Source organism: Dryobates pubescens, chromosome 5 (assembly GCF_014839835.1).
Source record: "Dryobates pubescens isolate bDryPub1 chromosome 5, bDryPub1.pri, whole genome shotgun sequence".
NCBI classification, from domain to species: Eukaryota; Metazoa; Chordata; class Aves; order Piciformes; family Picidae; genus Dryobates; species Dryobates pubescens.
This window is the reverse complement of record NC_071616.1, coordinates 2,790,498-2,807,509: the sequence shown is the minus strand read 5'-3', so window position 1 is coordinate 2,807,509 and position 17,012 is coordinate 2,790,498.

Here is a 17,012-nt window from a genome sequence, read left to right as displayed (position 1 = left end):
TTTTTTTCCCTTCTCTTTTTTTCCCTTCTCTTTTTTTCCCTTCTCTTTTCCCTTCCCTTTTCTCTTTTTTTTGTCTTTTCTCCTTCTCATTTCTTCTTTTTTCTTCTCTTTTTTCTTCTCTTTTTTCTTCTCTTTTTTCTTCTCTTTTCTCTTCTCTCTTCTCTTCTCTCTTCTCTTCTCTCTTCTCTCCTCTTCTCTTCTCTTCTCTTCTCTTCTCTTCTCTTCTCTTCTCTTCTCTTCTCTTCTCTTCTCTTCTCTTCTCTCTTCTCTTTTCTAATGAATATTTCTACTCACTGAAAAAAAAAAAAAGTAATTTTCAGGAAAGAGATTTTTCTTCTGCTATATTGTGGGAAGTTAGCCTCCCAGTCACCAAAGTGCTCCACAGCATGCAGCTAAATGTAAAGCAAAGTAAGCTCAGTTATCTAATGTAGATCTAAAGACAAGTTATTTGTGAAATCTCTTTAGAGCAAGGGTGGGCTGTTTGGTACCTTCAGAAAGGAAAAAGCTGAAGTGGGAAGATTCTCTTATTTGAACCAAAATTTTACCAGCTAAAGATTTCTTTTTTTTTTTTCCCCCCCATGGATTGATTTCCTAACAGGAATAATTTGTAGATGGAGAGAGAGGGAGGGAGAAAAAGATAGAGAGAGGGAGAAAAAGATAGAGAGAGGGAGAAAAAGATAGAGAGAGAGATAAAGATAGAGAGATAAAGATAGAGAGGGAGAAAAAGATAGAGAGAGGGAGAAAAAGATAGAGAGAGAGATAAAGATAGAGAGATAAAGATAGAGAGAGGGAGAAAAAGATAGAGAGAGGGAGAAAAAGATAGAGAGATAAAGATAAAGATAGAGAGATAAAGATAAAGATAGAAAGATAAAGATAAAGATAGAGAGATAAAGATAGAGATAGATAAAGATAGAGAGAGAGATAAAGATAGAGAGATAAAGATAGAGAGAGAGAGATAAAGATAGAGGTATATATAGAAAGATAGAGCTACTTAAATTGTCAAATATGCCCAGAGAATAAGTTACCAAATTTATCTGGTCAAAGTTAGGAAACAGCTGGATCTGAAATTCCATGGACTGAGCCCTATTCTCCTGAAAATGAGTGCTTAAAAAGAAAAAAGAATAAATTCCATTTTGGCTTCCAAAGAGGCTAAATTCCATGTCAGCTTGTGAAACAGAATTGATTCACTTAGCCCTCGTTCTGCTGAAGAAGAAAAACTTCACCCTTTCTTTGATGGCAAAGCCACATTTTTTTTTTGTTTAGATTAAAATCGAAGCAATATTTTATTTTTTTTTTAATTTAGATTAAAATCTCAGCAATTTTAGAACAAAATCTAAGCAACAATTTTTTTTTTTTTAGATTAAAATCTCAGCAATTTTAGAACAAAATCTAAGCAGCACATTTATTTTAGATTAAAATCTCAGCAGCTTTAGAATAAAATCTAAGCATCTTTTTTTTTTTTAGATTAAAATCTCAGCAGCTTTAGAATAAAATCTAAGCAACACATTTTTTTTTTTTTTAGATTAAAATCTAAAGCAACTTTAGAATAAAACCTCAGCAAACAATTTTTAGCTGAAAATCTAAGCACACAGGAGCAGGGAAGTTCGGGGGGGGGGGGGGGGAAGGGAGGAATAAATCTTTCAGGTGGTTGCTATTATTAGCTGATAATTTGATACAAAGCACTGAGTCCAAATCCTCCACTGTTTTTCACTGAGGTGTTTTAGATTCTTTGTGAAGATAATCTGTCTAAAAAAGAAAGAAATCAAACCCTGCCCTCACCAGCATCACAGAGCTGTCAGGGTTGGGAAGGGACCTCAAGGATCATCCAGTTCCAACCCCCCCTGCTATGGGCAGGGACACCTCAGAAGAATAAAGGCAGCAATATGTTCTGGCAATTAAAACAATCAGATCTTGCTGCTGGAACTGAAACTGAAGTTGCTTAAGTCTGGAGATTTTAATGCCAGCAGGAGAAAAAAAAATCAAGCAAGGAGTTTGTTGCTTTGTTGGGCTTTTTTTTATTTAAGCTCTTTTTTTTGCCATCAAGAAATTTCTTGCAAGAAAAGAAACAAATTTGGTCTTTCAGGCAGTTTAAAATAAACCCAAACGATGTAACAAGACCAAAACCCCCCAAACCAGAGCTGATCTTTTCTTTGTATTTGTGGTTTGAATTTGGTAGCTCAGCAAACACAGAGAATTAGAGGCAGCCTTTGCCAAGGGGAAACTGGGAGAACGAAGGAAACTTTGGATTTGCACAAAAAGAAAACGAGGGCAGAGAATAAAGGGACAGCAGTTTGGGAGGGTTCCTTGCTACTCTTTAGCTCCCTGGAGGTCAGATGAATCCCTGTGAGTTCCAGAGAAGCTTTTTTTTTTTTTTCATCCTGAAAAAGAAATATTTCTCCTTGCCAGGATTTGTGTTTGAGAAGTTAAGTTCTGGGCTTTCCCCTTCTCTTTTGCAAGGAAAGGAAAAAGAAATTAAGAGAAATTGCTGTTGACTTCTCTGGCGAGGGGCAGGCACAGAAAACCCCAAACCAAACCAAACAAGACAGAAAGAAAGTCAGTAAATTTGTGCATTTGCTCCCAATTCACAATTCCTCCTTCTCTGCAGGCTGATATTTATTTACATTTATTTATCTAGCTCTGAAATTACTAACAGGAGATCATTTGAGGAGCTTTGGGTTGTTGTTTGGTTTTGGTTGTTTTTTTTTTTCCCTTTTCCAAGTTAATTTATATCAGGAGCTGCCTGAGAGTTTGAATGGTCTCTGCCTTGCAGCTGGCTGCAGCTGGAAAACGCAGCCCTGTCCACAACAATTAACCAAATATGTTGGCTGCAGAGACAATTAATAGCAACGTTAATTGGTGCCGTTGAACCTTGGGACAGGGGGGCTTTGAGGGCTTGTCCTTTCTTAAAGCAGCCAGCAAGGCAAACAAACTGGGCTTAAAAAAAGAAAAGAAACATAAACTTGGGCTTGGAAAGGGGGGAAAAAAAAAAGTTTTAACTCTTCTTTAAAATGATTCTAAATCTCTAAATATAATTTGATCTATTCCCCCCCCCCCCCCTTCCCCTCCTCTCATCCAGAGGTTATTTATAAACCTCCTTACGAGGAGAGATTTCTACTCACAGACCGAGCAGAGAGGTCAGCTGCAAAACCAAAGCCCCCACCAAAAGTGAAAGCTTTGCTTGTAAGTTTAACTGATTTCAGTAGTTTTAATTTTATGGGGTTGTGTGGGGCTTTTTTTAGCTGCAGAAAGAATCCCACAGGAAGTTTTAGTGTGTGTGTGTCCCCCCTCCCCCGAATTTGAAGTAATTAATATGTATTAATTGCTTGATCCATCTGGCTGCAAGTTCATTCTTTCTTTCTTTTCTTTTCTAGTTTCTATTTAATATTCTGGCAAGTTTGGGGTTGTTGGGGTTTTTTTTTAGGCATTTTAGGACTTGTAGAATAATCAACAGGGTTAGCCCTGCTGCTTTGGAACTTCCTAATAGAGGAAAAAAGAGTGGGGTCTTTTTTTTCCCCCCTTTTTTTTTTGGGAGGGGGGAGAAGGAGGGGTGGAAGCCATTGAGAGAAACCTCTGGCAAAAGGAGATGCAGAGCAACCCTGCAATTGAAGTTTTAGAGCCCTTGAAGCAAGGGAAGGAGTTGAAAAGAACAAAAGCCAAGAAGGAAAAAGCCCCAGATCCTGTGGGGCTTACAATGAAAACGTGTTTTCAAATGCCCACTGCAATTTTATTGTTTGATTTTATTTTGTTGCACTTTATTTTTTTGGAGAGGAGAAAAGGGTTTTCTCCCTTTGGGAATGCGCTCCAACCCCAAGATTCCCTTTCAAGCTCCTGCTGAGAGTTCTGCCACAGACCTCAGCTTGTCCAAAAGATTGGCCAGCTCCTGAAATTCAAACTGCAAGGGGGGGGGGGGGGAAATAAATACTAAAGGGATATTTTCACAGATTTTCACAGCCCAAGTAAACCTAAATGTTTTGCTTGGCAAAGAATAACTTCATGTATCTGCCACAAGGAGATGAAAAATGCCTCTAAAATGACTGCTTTTATGTAGTTGCAATTCCCTCCCCTCTCCCCCCAAGCAAAACAATTCTTCCCACAAAACTTTTAAACCAATGGGCATCTGTTATGGCCACCTCAGGACAATAAAACTGCACTTTACAAACCCAAGGGGAGGGGGTTGGGCCCAGGGTGAGCTGAAGTGGGGGCTCAGAGCCGTGGCAGCAGGTAAAACCCCGAATGCCAGGAACGAAGCTCACCTCCCTGCACTCCCAATTTGCCACTGAAATGCCCCCCTGAAACGTGAGCTTGCTGACTGTAGCTGCTGCAAGGGAATCTTCTGCTTTTCCAAGGATGTGTTCATAAAGCTTCAAGATGATGATGATGGTGGTGGTGGTGATGACGTTCTTGCATAGTCCTTCAATTAGAAAGCCAGCTCTGTAAGCCACACTGTAAGCCCACTATGGAAAACAGAATTGATGTATTTACTAATAGGCTTCATTCTTTATTAATTAGTGAGCAGCTGGAGAGGTGAACATTAAAAATCCTCCAGAAGAGATTCAACAAGACCTCTGGTTTTTGGTTTGGGTTTGGGGTTTTTTTTTAGGGGGGGATGATTGTTTCCTTCTCCTGTCACAGTCATTTTGCTCTCTAGAAATAGTGCCAAATGAAGTGAAAGGGTCAAACAGATTACTCCACATTTAATCTTCCCCCAATCCCCCCTCCAAAAAAAAAAAGTTTCCTGAGATTTTTGTATTTATATTAAAATAAGGGCAGATGTGAAAAATGCTTCAAAGCCATCCATTCATTTAAAAACTCCCAGGGATGAAGAATGCCAACTAAGAAATCATTGCTACAGCAAAGCATGATTTTGTGATTTGATAGGATTTGCTTTGTTGGGGGGTTGGGGTTGTTTTTTCCTTCCCCCTTCTGTAGGACACCATAAAATCTAAGACAAAAAGTCCTGCAATCAAAAACTCCTCTGGATGATAGCCTGAGATGAGGCGAGGCAGGTACAGCAGCATTTGGAATGCAGCATCCTCTGTTGGGGCTGCAGCCTTAGCACCAGAGGAATTATCTATTTTACAGCATCCCATTTTAATCTTCCTTTTTTTTCCCCCTTGTTATCTAAATAGCAGGAATTAGGAACCTAAATAGGAGGAATTTCAGCTCTCTACATTTCTATTCTATTTACCAACAGTAGCCCCTTTTTTTTTTGGGGCCCCAGTTTTCATTGTCGATACCTTTCAAACCAGAAGATCCAACTGCTTTAAATATATATATAGCTATAATAATCCACCCTGTCAGGATGAGAATGAATTAATATAGCTTCCATTAATTATTAATTTGAAGTTTTTCCTCCCCCCCCCCCCCCCTTTTTTTTTAATCATTTTGTTTTTTCCTGGTTAAATTTGGGAGAAGGGCAAAAACCAGGGCTCAGCTCAGTTATATTTTCCCCCAGCTCACTTCAAATTCTCTGTTTCTACACCAAAATAAAATGATAACAAATGGATGGGGTGAAAAGGCCATGGTGCAATGGTTTTTAACTTAAAATATACCATTAATTAAATTTATTTGGCTGGATAATAATAATAACAACAACAATAATAATAATCATCCATTCAGCTGGCCTCAATATTTTATCAGAGGTTTTATTCCCTCTTAGTTTCAATGGTCACTATGCTTAGAGAAGGGAATGCTGTTGAAGCAAGCAGCCCTTGTGCTTTGCACGCTCAAAGCCACCATCCCCATCACCTTCACCACCTGTTGTGTTCTAAGAGTGCAGCAGATCTCTGCCTCCTGCCATGGGGATCGAAGATGAGGTGGCACGAGGCAGAAGGGCAGAAACGGGGACCAAAAGGTCCCATTGGGAGGCAGGGGAGAGCTGGGCTCAAAGTGGTGTTAAGCCCAACTTCCTTTTTGGTTGCCAAACTCAGGGGTAGAAAATTGTAATTCACAGAAAACCCTGAAGTGTGAAGATGTGAAATGATAGAGGCTGAGCTAGCTAGATGCAGCCCAGAGGTGGATGGTGCTGAGGGCTGGGCTCGTGTGACAGCAGCGAGTGGTGGTACAGCAGCCTGACTCCATGTCCCTTATTAAGGGAGTTTGGAGCTGGGCTGTGGGTGAGCTGGAGGTGCAGGCTGAGCTTTGTAGCTGGGAGAGGAGCCTGTCTCAGGCTAGTCCAGGACTGTGGTACCCAACTGCATCTGCTCCATCCTCCAGACACTGTGGGTCAGCAGCAATGGTTTGGCTAAGTTCCCGTGTGCAGTGGAGTTTGCTTTATTTGAGTTGTGTCCATCAGAGTATTTCTGTCTATCATAGTCTGTATTTAGGGGGCTGGACCTCGTGGTTCTTCTGGCTGCTTGCTTAAGTGGAAATGAAACTTCAGGGGTAGAGAGATACTACTTTATTTTTTCCCCCACTGTTTTTTATTTCCAAAGGAAAATCGTTGTTCAGTAGCATGGGCTCCACCTGAAATTCATGATGGGTCACCCAGGTGCTGGTGCATTTCTTCCTCACCCCTCTGACATGGAAAGTAGCACAAAAGTAGAAGGAATGAGTGGCTGCCTTAAACTAACAACTGGTGAAAAGCAGGTGGATGCTGATAGACTCACATGCTGTCCAGGAGAGCTCCACCTGTGCCTCGCTTCCCACATTTAATTCAAATTAAGAGGGTCTTTTTTTCATCCCTTTGAAGGTCATTCCCTGGAATTTCAGAGCTCACTGGTTGCACACAGACGTGTGGCATGTTCCTCAACTGCAGGGTGTGCAAGTGGGACATAAGCTCTGGAGGTACAGTCTTAGCTGGGCTGTGTCAGTTCCCTGTGCTCTCCTCTTGTTAAGTTGGAGGAGAGTAACGGAGTGAAGTTTGACTTAAGCTGTTTGAACCTTCTCTTCTGTTTGACCTCAGGCTCTAGAAGCTAGCTGGGCCCCTTCCCAAAACACACAGTAGCTTCGATACCAGACACAAAACCTGAGCAGAAACATCTCACCTTAACCTGTGTGAAGTGGTTATGGATCAGGAGTTAAGTTCTTGGGCCCACCACCAATTTCTACAGCCAGGTCTGTAATTAATTGACAATGTCTGGATAGATACCAAGTCCAAATTTTCTTCTTCTGTGCCTTTGTCTTGATTCCTGATTATTGTCACTCTGTCCAGGCAGCTGGAGGAGACTAAGTTGCTTATTAGCCCTGCTTGGAAGTCCTGCAGTACTTAGAACACAAATGGAAGCCTTGTTATGAAAAACATTCAACCATTAATGTTGAGGGGATCCAGAATGGTGTAAGACAGCCGGAAACACCCCCAGGAAGGACTGACAGGGCTTCATTTGTCTCCAAACCTGCAGGGCCATTGGTGGAATTCTGATAAAGCACTCGACTTCTATTTTTTTTCTGTGGTGGGAAAAGCTCAAAGTTACCCCCAGAGCCTTTCAGAAAGCAGAGCACCTCATCTGCTTCTCCTGGAAGACTGCTGGATTTTGTTTCCTTCCATTTAAGCTGTTAGGTCATGTCCAGCCCTACCAGAACGGCCCTCAACATGTTCACTGGCGCTAAGAGCGCTTGGCTGGTAGGCAATGGCTGGACTTGGGGGCCAGGAAAGGGGTGGCTTTATCATGTGCTCAGGTTCAGGTGGACCCAGCTTGGTTTACAACCCATGAGTATTGCATTCTTGAGGACTAGAGTGTGGCTGCAGAGGGGCTGTTGGCAAAGGCTTGCAGGGATAGGATGAGGGGCAATGGTTTGAAACGAGTTGAGGCGCCGTGCCTAGAGATATTCAAGATCAGGCTGGACGAGGCTGTGAGCAACCTGCTCTAGTGGAGAACGTCCCTACTGCATGCAGGGAGGTTGGACTGGATGACCTTTGGAGGTCCCTTCCAACCCAAACTGTTCTGTGCTTTCAGATGGTCCTCTTGAGGATAAAAATGGCTATTCTGGGCATCCTCTGTTAGTAGATGGTTTCTGACCTTCCCGAGCGTAAAATCATTAAGGTTGGAAAACATCTCCGAGGTCAACAAGACCATGATAGAAAGCAAAGCTTTCTAGCCAACCTTTTTGGACCAGAAGGTGTTAATTATTATGCTGACTGGTTAGAAGAGCAGGAGAGAGAGAGAGAGTATTTGCAGGGCTTTTTCCAAGCAGTTTGCCTTTATCGGGTGAGGCGAACGCTCTGCCTTTTGCCGGGGTGCCCTGCAATGCCAGAGTAAAGGTAGATCTGAATAAAGTCTGTTCCTGTCAAGCTTGCTATGCCATCTTCTTCAAGCTGCAACTGGGCAAGGGCCTTGGGAGCCCACCAGGCTGGGCTAAGAACAAGAAAACCGAAGGGCTGTTGGGCAGTAAGTTGTTTTCAGGGCTGAAGCCCTTCAAGGAGCTTCTTCAACGGGGCAAGCTCATCAGCTGTCTCCTTGCAAGTCAAGGCCTTGAGCAAGCAGGTCTAGTTGAGAGGTGCCCCCCTGCTGACTGGAAGGGAGGTTGGAGTAGATGATCTCTGAGGTCCCTTCTAACCTAACCCATTCCATGCAAAGAAATGTCAGGTACCAAGGTTGTGATGCAGGTTGAAGCACTTGGAGCCTGCAGGATCTTTTAGCCATGCTGAGCACTTCTTCCAGCTAAGACAAGAGGTGTGCAGGTGCTCCCCAGCTTCCAGAAGGCCTCACGCTTGTGGTCTGCCAGGCTCATGCCCCAAAGGGTCATCACTAGATGAAGTGTTGCTAGGTCATCAAGTCTGAGCCATCTTCTGCCAGTCAGCCCATCACCAGGGAATGTCTTGCTTCTGGTTTTTGGGGGGTTCAGGTGCAGGATCTATCAAACTTTCTGAGTCCATGACCTCCTTTGGCTCCCCCTCTCTCTCTGCCACTCTCTTCAATTCTCCCCCTTTTCCTGTGCCAGAGACTGAGACTCTGTCATCTGCCTGACAATTCACCTTTCCAGGGAGGCTTAACAGCTGGGTGGCTACTTATATACCTGGAGGAACTCCTCAGTCCTTTGTCATCAAACACTGCTGCTGGGCTTTGGTTTTCTGCATGGTGAATCTCATCATGTCCTTTTGAAACAGAACACAGAGTTAACCAGGTTGGAAAAGACCTCAGAGATCATCCAGTCCAACCTCTCCCCCAGCACCATCTGATCAACTCAACCATGGCACCAAGGGCCTCAGCCAGGCTCTTCTTAAACACCTCCAGGGATGGTGACTCCACCACCTCCCTGGGCAGCACATCCCAATGGCCAATCTCTCTTCCTGGAAAGAATTTCTTCCTCACCTCCATCCCAAACCTCCCCTGGTGCAGCTTGAGACTGTGTCCTCTCCTTCTGTCACTGGTTGTCTGGGAGAAGAGACCAACCCCCACCTGGCTACAACCTCCCCTCAAGTAACTGCAGATGGCAATGAGGTTGAGGAGACACTTCTTTAGCAGAGGTGGAGTTCTCACCTGGGGTTGAGTCCCTTAGCAGCATAGGTTTAGAAGGTGACAGAAACCAGGTTTGTTGAACCTGGATGCAGAGAAGGTCTGTGGGTAAGTGGCAGAGGACCTCAAGTCCATATGATCATCTGAGCTACAGTCATCCTTCTCTCATCTTCCTCTTCAAATAAAATTGCTTTCAAGGCCAGGCTGGATGAGGCTTTGAGCAACCTGGGCTAGTGGGAGGTGTCCCTGCCCCTCACAAGGGATTTGAATAAGATGATCTTTCAGGTCCCTTCCAACTCAAGTGGTGCTATGATTCCATGATTCCTGGTGAGATGTTTGGGTGACAGAAAGAGGTTTGGATGGTGTATTTGCTTAAAGGAAAATATGGAGATGTTGTTTTGTTATTTTCCTCCCTGTGTTGTGTCCATGTTGGTTGAGATATCTTGGTCAGCTGGTCTTTAGCTAGAAGCTGGAGAAGGTGGCACTGGGAATCTGTGGGGTTGCATTATGTTGGTTGTTTCAAATGAGGCCAAACGACATCTCTAATGCCCCTGGAGAGAGTAATTCACTGTACCTCTGACAGCCCCTTGTGCAAACAGGAAGATGCTGTTGGCTCCCAGGCACGAGGAGAGGTCCTCAACATGACTGGGAGGCTCTCCATGCAGCCCCAGCAGCTGGCCTGGCTGTTGCTGCGCTCATCTTGGTGTCTCCTGTGTGAGTTAGGACCAGGGCCCTGTTCAAGCCGCCAGGAAAGAGTCAAGACAGCTCCAGTTTGGTGTGTTTGAGGTTGAACTAGAATGAGAAGGAGGTGACAAGCCCAGTGATCCTGGACTGTGCTCCCTAAGCCTGCCACTAATACTCTTTGCCCTGCTCACTTCTCTGTTTCCCATGAGGTTCAACCTACCTGTCACGACAGTGACCCCACACTACAGTTACCAGGAGTGTGACCATCACATACACCAGAGGACACACCTGATGCCTTCCAAACCAAAGATATTAACAAGGATTTGCTGATAGTTGCTCAGCTCCTTGTTTCCTGATGGGAAAAGGAGAGAGGAGCAGGCTGCCTCTGAGACAAGCTCTTGTGCTGTGGCAGGACCTTGCAGGAGAAGGGTCGTGGACCATTAGGAAGCCCAGGGAGAGACTGCAGAGCTCTTCAAGGCTGCTGGTGTGGCTGGACAGGGCAGTTCCCCTTTTTTGGACTTTAGGAATGAGTGTGGCATTAAGGACCTTCAAGAGAACAGCAACCTTCTGTGTGTCTCCTTTCCCAAAGAATCATAGAATGGTTTGGCTTGGACAAGACCTTAAAGATCATCCAGTTCCAATCCCCGGTGTGCGCAGGGACATCTTTCACTTAGCCCAGGTTGTCCACAGCCCCATCCAACCTGGCCTTGAACACCTCCAGGGAGAGGGTATCCATAACCTCCCTGGGCAACCTGTTCCAGTGTCTCACCACCCTCACTGGAAAGAATGGCTTCCTAATCTCCACTCTCAGTCTCCCAAGAACACCAAACCTCTTTCCATCATCTTAGCCACGCAGCTGCCTTCTGCCCCTCTGCCACACTCACGCTGTTTCCAAGGGTTCATTGACAACACTTGGCTGGGAGGCCTTAATATCCTCAGATATCAGATGACAGAAGGTAAACAGCTAAAATTATCTGGTTAGTCAAAGTAAAACCAAAACCACAGGGGAGGGAATCTAGGGAGGAGTGCTGCAAAAGGAAATGGTTTCTACAAGTGCACCACCAAGATGGTCTTCAGATGTGTGTTCAAACCCCTACCGTTCTGTGAGTCTGTGCAGAGCAGCAGTTGAGAGCAAAGCAAAGTCCTGCAACACTGCCTCTAAAAGAACACTGAGGAAGCCTTCTTATGGCCTTCCAGGATCTGAAGGGGACTATGAGAAAGCTGGGAAGGGACTTCTGAGGGTGTCAGGGAGCGATAGGACTGGGGAAATGGAACAAAACTAGAAGTGGGGAGATTGAGATTGGATGTGAGGAAGAAGTTGTTCCCCAGGAGGGTGGTGAGAGCCTGGCACAGGTTGCCCAGGGAGGTGGTGGAAGCCTCCTGCCTGGAGGTGTTTGCAGCCAGGCTGGAGGTGGCTGTGAGCAACCTGCTGTGGTGTGAGGGGGGTTGGACCTGGCTGATCCTTGAGGTCCCTTCCAACCCTGACAATTTGATGATTCTATGATTTTGAAACAAGCCACTGTAGTGCCCTCCAATTGCTTCTCTCAGTGTGCTCCTGACCCATTGTCATTAATGGATGGATATCTGCTGATTTCACCAGGGTCTGCTGAATTTAAGCTTCATCAGGTCTTAGAATCATAGAAGTGTTGAGGTTGGAAGAGACCTTCAAGAGCATCGAGTCCAACCGCTCACACAGAGCTCACAGTCCCACCACTACCACTAAACCACATGCCTCAGCACAATTTCCAAGCACCTTTTCAACACCTCCTGGGATGGGGTCTCCACCACCTCCCTGGGAAGCCTTTTCCAGGGCTTGCCAACCCTTTCTGTGAAGAAATTGTTCCTAATATCCAACCCCAACCTCCCTTGGCACAATCAATCGTCAAGAGATTGGTACAATTTGGGGGTTTTGCCTTGAAAGCTGGCATGGTAGAAGGTAGCAGGAGCAAAGGCTTTCACCCAAGACACTTGATCTCTGGGGGGGATGCAGCCCTGAGTGCAAGCCTCGTGTGAAATCCACGTGACAGCTACATCCCACCAAAACACTGTCTCAACAGCTCACTGCAAAGGAGGAACATCAGGGACAAAGAGTGAATTTTGGCACTTAAAGGGATGTGGCTATGCTGGGAGGTGTTGGGAGTCCGTCAAGGTCCCTGCTGTGATCCTGCTTTGTGGTGAGCAGAGTTTCCTGGTGGCCCTGGTGATGGCAATGCTCTGTCTTTGCCTGCCACTGAAGCAAAGCGTTGTTGGCCGAGATGGCCGAGTAACCCTTCTGGGGATGCAGCTATGCTTGAAATCAAGCCTGTGTGTGAGCCTCACCTTGAACTGGCCTTGGAAACACAGGAGGTATTTTCTGGGGACAGGAGAGGAGAGGTGGAGGCAGGGAAAGAAGGTGGAAGGAAATTCTTTGAGAAAGGTGATGGTTCCTCCTCGTCTGTGTCGAGATATCCCAGGCAAATGTGGCTGGGGAGGGACCTTTTACAAGGGCTTGTAGTGACAGGACTGGAAGGAATGGATTGAAGCTTGAGGAGGAGAGATTTGGACTGGAGAGGAGGAAGAAATTCTTTCCAGTGGGGATGGTGAGGTTGCCCAGGGAGGTTGTGGATGCCCGCTGCCTGGAGGTGTTCCAAGGCCAGGCTGGATGAGGCCTTGAGCAGCCTGGTTGCACAAATATGTGGTTTGGAAACTTGGATGAGAGAAGGTCCTGGTGCAAGGCAAGGGTGGTTCTGCATGGGTCAGAGCCTTTCACACAGTTTGGGCTTGGCAGGAGGAGGAGAAATAGTTCTTTGCAGCTGGTAGCAGGGAAATCAAAGTGTTTCCCTCCTCCCCAGGCAAAGCCCAGTGAATGGATCCCCCCTGTAATTTTGACCCTGTGTCAAGAAGGGGATTTATCACTAATTGACAAGCACAGAGAAAGGTAAATGCAGAAGCTGTTTTGTAGGGGGGTTGCTGTTGTTTTGTGGCTTTTGGGTTTGTGTTGGTTTGGTTGTTTTTTTTTCCCCTGGAGTTTGCACAGGAAAAAGAATTGCAGGCAAGTGTTGTACATTGTAAGGGTATCCAACCCCTCCCCCCCCATCCTTTTCCCCCCCAGATGACAGACCCAGCGTGAAGGGCACACTTCCTACCGATTTCAGGCAAAGAGGGAGTAGAACACAGCCTAACATCATCCAGTTCAGAGCTGCTCCTTTAGGGATGCTGCCCAGCACATTCACACCCGCCCAGAGGATTTTTTTCCCCCCCTTTCTCTTAGCGTCCTGGGCAAGAGAGGGGCACAAACCCTTGGCGTTAGAAGGGGAATGAGGATTGTTTACAAATGTAAATGTCTTCTTTTATGGCTGCTGAACTGAAAACGGCCAAGATTGTACCAGGGCATGGAAAGTGAAACTGAGCTGGGAACAAAAGTGAAACCAACAGGCACCTCTCTCCCCAGGCTGGAGGGGAAATGGCTGGAAAAGTCAATCCCAAACAGCTGATAACCAGGCAGGAAATTTGGGGTTAAACGTTTCCTTTACTGTTATTAGCATGGCACAGTGTTGCCAGTGATCTCCAGGAGGATTTCCCCTAAGAGAGCTGTTTTGCTTTGGATGGTTCTTGTTAGTGGTTTGTTTGGTTTGGGTTGTTGTTTTTTTTCCCCCTCGATGGTATGGCTTAAAAAAAAAGCCAGAATTGGTTAAAAATGTCTAGTTTTTATTGTGTGATGTGAAGGGGCATTGCTACCCATTAGCTCTTTGCCCTTTTTGGTAGCTGACATCAAGTTGTTTCCACCTGGGATGCTAATAGGAGCAGGACAGAGATCCCCTGGCTTTGCAAAAGTATCAGTGACTTAAACCAGCCAGATCCTGGTGAAGGAATAAGAATTATACTAAATAAGCACCTTTAAAAAGATAAGAAAAATGCTGTTAGAATGGGTTTGATGTGTAAAACACTGGGGGGGGAAAAAACAAACAGTGAGAGCCGGTGCAGCAAATGGGAGAGAGAGACATTCAGCTGGTCCTGCTCAGGCTAATAGGATCAACAAGGAGACAAAGGTGGGGAAAAGTGGGCAAAGCCCAAAGAAAGGAGCAGCAGAGAGACAAAAAACAGCACTAGGTGCTGGGGGGGAGAAGAGGAAGGGGGGGAACGAGTTAGAGAAGGTAATACTGTGCAAAAAAAAATCTTCCTTGGTTTGCATTTCTCAGAGTCCTGGAAATTGAGCGTGGGAGCAGATTGCTGGGATCCTTGCCGTGTGTTGTGGGGGGTAAAAACGTGTGGAAGGAGAAAAGTAAAAGAGGGAGGAAAGATTTCAGCACAGGCAGCCCCTTTTTTGTTATGTTTAACAACAACAACAACAAAAAAGGGACAGTTTAGTCATAAATCCTACACCCTAGAGAGCTGAGGCTTTCTGACCATGACTTGCATTGATAATGCTTATTAAATGACAAACTGAAAGGAGGAGGTTGGGGCAGGGAAGATGCTGTGAATTTGTACTCAGTACCTTCACTTTTTCCCCCTCTTAAGTGTGTTTGAAAAAGGAGGTGGAGGGGAGGGGGGGAAAGAGCATTTAAAATGGTGTCTGGACAGTGCTTTGAGCTGGTATCTTCCTCCCAGGTGAAGGATGAGAAAGAAAGCTCCAAAACGGGAGGCCTGGTTAAAATGCTGCAGCTTGACAAATAAGCAGGCAATAACAAAAAAGTGAAAAAAAAAGAAAACAAAAGCAAACTAATCCGAGGTGAAGCAAAAAGCAAAGCAGCACTGCATTGCTCCAAGGAGCTTGTCAGCTTTGGAAGCAGGAGAGGGCAAAGTTGTTGGGGGAAAGGAACCACTCAGGACTCTGTCCTTCATGGAAAGGGTTGTAATAAAACACCAAAAAATGACATGTTAATATTTGTAAAAGAAATTCTTTATTATCCCCCCCCATTTTAATCTAAAATCAGGTGAAATGTGTTTCATTGAGTGCAGCATGCAGCAGGACACAAGCCTCTGCAAGCTGACTAGCAGCTCTGGGGAGAGCCTGGCACTTGGCTTGACCGTGTAGGGAGCTGGGGTTGGGGGTTTTTTTGGCACCCGATTTCCCCCCTAAAACAATTCTGAGGGCTCCAGTCAGAGGGTCCTGGGAGTTTTTAAAGGGCTTTTCAGACCAAGAAGTGAGGGCCAGAAGATGTGAGCATGAAATCCAGGGGGCTAAGGATGTACTCATTTGGATCTGCTCTCTCTTGTGTTGCAGGGAGCGCGGCGTAGCCCCTGCTATGGACAGGAGGAAGGACAGCCGGCCATGGGGAGCGAGTATCACTCCTCAGGTAAGGTGCCCTTATGCTCAGCTTTAAAAAGAGAGGGGAAAGGACTCTTCTGGTGGGATTCAGTAACCTCTGGCCTTTGGGCTTTCTCGTGTTCGGAGTTTATTGACCTTTGAGATGAATGCAACTATTTTGGGCGTAATTGGAGAGAGGTGAGGAGGCAAAAGGTTGTGAGGGAGGGAAGGTGACTGCCAAGTCCTTCCCAAGTCTGGTGGGCAGGAAGAGAGCAGCAAGCAGTGCTGGGCTGGATTTTTCTCGCTCCAAGGTGCAAAGATCAGGAGGGTACAGAAAGAGAGACGGTGGTGCGAGCGAGGCCGCGTGTTCTGGTTTCCCCTGGCGTTAGGATAGCAAAGGAGCCGGAGCTGGGTGCTGTTGTTTGGGGCTGGTCGAGACAGAGCTAAAAAAACCCAAACCAAAACGCCCAAGGAGCTCTAATTGTCTGTGGCTCCACTGGAGTGACAAAAATATTTGGTGTGGGAGCAATTAAAAATGAGTCTGGTTTTGGTGAGGTGGAAGGCACAATAGCTGGTGTTGGAGTAGGCTGGGGAGTCCAGCACGAGTCGGCGAGCGGCAGAAAGCTGCAGGCAGGATGTCTTGGAGAGAACGCGGGTCCTTGGGGTCGAGGTAGTCAATAAGTGACATTTTCTGATGAGGCAAGAGGTGGTGTTTTGGGGAGGTTTTAGTGGTTTTGTGTGAGTGTTGAGGGAGAGGGAGAGCAGCTGTGCTCAAGCGTTGGGCTGGCTGTTGCGTTCCGGCACATCCCTTCTTCTTCTTCTTCTTTCTGGTCTGAACTGTTGGATTCGACTCTTGAGAACTGAGACAAGGAGAGGAATGCAAATTCCATTTACCAAATGGGATGTGTGGAGCAGTTGATCATTTTAAAGGGGGGGGGGGGGGGAGGAGGAAAAAAGGTTAAAAATGCTTAGAAGGCTCTAAAAATCTCTAATGTTGTTCTGTAGCCCTTTTAAAGGGAAAAAACCAAACCAAACCAAAAACCAACCCCCCAAAAAAAACCCCAAACCAACAAAAAACAACAACAAAAAAAACCCCACCCCAAAACCCCCACCCCAAACATCCCAATGAGAATATTTCCACTGGCAAAATAACAGACCATAACTACAACCCAATATAAGCTGTTGTTAGGAGGGCTTGGAAAGAGACAATCTCAGAGCCAGGATTTTGCAGCATTTTTCTTCCCTTAGTCTCCCTCTTTTTTAATTGGTTTTTTTTTGGGGGGGGGGGGGGGGGGGGGCAGGGGAAATGGGGAGCTTTAATTCTAAAAAGAATAAACAAATGAAAGTGGCTGGAGGGCAGGATGCTTGGCATCAGATGGAATTTGTTTCCTGAGGAGCAGGTTGCTTTGGAAATCTTGAACGCCGTGTTCAGAGCTCAAAAAGAAGGTTTTATTTTTGGGGGGGGGGGGGGGGAGGGGGAGGAAAATGTTTCAAGATCTTTCTTTCCTTACCTGAGGAATCCCTTTCAGAAGTCCCTGCCCCCTGTTTGCCAACCACATTGGGGTTTGGTTTTGTTGCTGTTGTTCCTTTATTAGGCCCTCTGTATTTGGGTTAAGAAGACTGACTTAAAATTCACTTAATTAGGTTCTACTGAAATTGTGAAGGGGTTCTAAAAAGAGGAACCCCAAAGGAGGATGGTGGTACCA